Below are 3,090 nucleotides of genomic sequence, written 5' to 3' on the forward strand. Positions count from 1 at the left end.
TGAGTGAAATTAAGTCAACTCAATTTGAATTTGGCTGATTTCTAGAGTTTGAACCAAAATTAAATGGGACCAACTGATTTTTAAAGAATTAGTTTAACACAATCTAACCATATTTGATTTTTGCAGTTTTGATTTATTTTAGATTGGACTTTTAATTTTATTTTTTAGACCAATATGGATTTAGAGTTTAGACAACTATAGATGCCGGTACTTAGATAGTTGACATCACCTTTAATAATGAAAGATTGATATATTCTCCGGTAAAACTAAGTTACAAATTCTCTTAGAAAAGTGAGTATTTTTACTCATGATTAATTACAAGTAATACATATCATTTTTCATAGTGTGAAAAATTCTAGGATAATATATCATACTGGTCTTTAATAGTAGAGCTACAAGGTGGAGAAATCCTATGTGTTCATATTAGTCAAATAAGAACCTTACATTTACTTATCTCAATAAAAAAAATTAAATCTATTATTTTTAAAATAATTGTTTTTTGGTCATTGTAAATTAGGGCATAGAAACGTAAAGAAGGTGAAAATAGTACTGGTATTCCTTCATTTTTGCAAAATCGGTCTCTAAAAACAACCTTTCAAAAATAAAATAAGAATCCCTATAGATGATACCTTTTTTATAAGACTTATACAATGCAGTTGTCTGTATAATAGTAATATATATTATTATCAATAATATTAATTACTGTTAGAACGTGGTATTAATAAAAGGAAGTGAGATTTGATGGCAAATTAGGTTACCCAAATACAGTTATCGATATTTTACCCTTGCTAATATTTATACATTCAACTTATATTTTATTTATCTCAAATTAAAAAAATTATTATCACTCATAATGAAGTATTATATATTTTTTTTAAACTTTATATATAACTTTTATTTATAAAAGATTTATCCACGTTATTAAATTAATTGAGTAAATGTGAGTTGAGTGTTGATGTGGATTGATAAACACCCTACCAAATGATAAAATATATTAGCCCAACTTATTAAAATTTAAAACTGAATCTACAAGCACAATATATGTATATAAGATAAAATATAAAGGAGAAACAACACTAAGAAGAATTTGTGAAATTTATAATAGATTAATTTTTATATTCCAAATTTGTCTTTCTCAATATTCAACTTTTTTACAGCCAAATATCTTGAATCTGCAACTCAACATTGAGAGAAAGAAAAAGAACATATATTTCTTTATTTCAATAGAAGAGTCAAAATTAAAATACAAAGAGAAGAAAGAAGGTTTTGTAAGAAAACAACCAACTTTCCTAAAATAACTAACTAACACAAAATAAACTAAAAGAAGCTAAGTGGGCTCGTAATAAAAGGCCCAAAAACTAAGAATAATATTAACAATAAAACTAATAAATTGGGAACAAAGGAACTAGATGGAGAGTAACTTGATGATAGACATGGCAAGGTGTTCTTCTAACAAAATATACACACTTGTAGTCTATTAATATTAGGTGAATGATAACTTGGAAAGAATTTAAGTTGATTTATTTTCTTATATTTGGAAATATTTAAAATTGAATGCTAATTTATACAAATTATGTCCATAGAAAGATTTACATGTTATAAATCATGTCCACGGAAATCAAATTAAAAACACAAACTGAATGCTATATATTTACACTTTACACAAGTTTAAAAAATATTTCATCAATTTATTTCCATGGGATAATTACACATCTTATTTCAATAGAAACATGAGTGAATAATTTATCCTATAATTAAACGTTTGCTCAAGATTTCATCTTCCAAAGATAACAACTTCAAACACAGATTTTTGGATTTTATCTTTCAAAGATAACAACTTCAAATATTATGGATTATGAATTAATCATTGTAGAATATGGCACGAGAATTCGTCAATACTTGAGTTGGATAGAGTTGTAGAAACAAATGCTTCTTTGGTTTTGATAAAAACAAATTTATTACTAAAGTTCAATCACTAAAACTTATTAAATAATAAAAATATAATATATAATGTTAAAGTAATATAAAATTATAACATATATGTATAATATTTAATTAAAATTTATAGTTATTTGTATACTCACCCATAATATATGTACTTACTTATAAACTAGAGTAAATTACACTGACACCCCTAAGTTTTAGTGAAATTACACAAACCACTCCTCACTTTTCTAAACTTACACAAACTTCCCTTAGTTTTGCACTTTCATTACAGTGATCACCTTGTATAAGAAATAAGTGTAATCTTTTAAACAAAAAATGTGATAAATGCAATTAAGTTAAACAAAACATGATATATTGTGTAGACAAATCTAAATAATATACAAATTAATGTATCTTTATTATTTTTTTTGTTACAAAATACATCAACAATTATAAAGAAATATTATTTAAATCACTCTTATAATGTAGTGTAACGAACCAAAAATAATAAAGATATATTGATTTGTATATTATTTAGACTTGTCTACACAATATATCATGTTTTGTTTAACTTAATTGCATTTATCACATTTTTTGTTTAAAAAATTACACTTATTTATTATACAGGGGTGGTCAGTGTAATGAAAGTATAAAACTAAGGGAGGTTTGTATAAGTTTAGAAAAGTGAGGGATGGTTTGTATAATTTCACTAAAACTCAGGGGGTGTCAGTGTAATTCACTCTGTAAACTATTATTACATTTACATGTTATATATATTTTGTGGGTACGTATTTTTGTCATAAGTACTTTGTATATAATTGTGAGCAAGAGCATTGGGTTCCTCACTTGGGGTCTTTTCGTGGGAAACCCTTTCTGAATCTCGAATTAATATTTACGAATTCCGATAAATACGAGGAACAATAAAATAGAATGAGCTGTTTAAGAGTGTCGTCATAGTCATAGCCACATTGAACGTGCATGTGGCCATTACTCACAGGGAAGCATAACGGATTTAAATAACTTAGCTTAGCCACAAGCATCTCTCGTGTAAAATGCAAAGCAAAATTTCCAGATTGTTTCCTTCGAGTATTAACTAAGTTAAGATCTTTACACTCTAATCTTGGGAATAGAATCAAGCATAAATTGCGACTCTTATGCTAAATC

The sequence above is a fragment of the Lupinus angustifolius genome, unplaced genomic scaffold (genome assembly GCF_001865875.1).
Source record: "Lupinus angustifolius cultivar Tanjil unplaced genomic scaffold, LupAngTanjil_v1.0 Scaffold_132_126, whole genome shotgun sequence".
Lineage (NCBI taxonomy): Eukaryota > Viridiplantae > Streptophyta > Magnoliopsida > Fabales > Fabaceae > Lupinus > Lupinus angustifolius.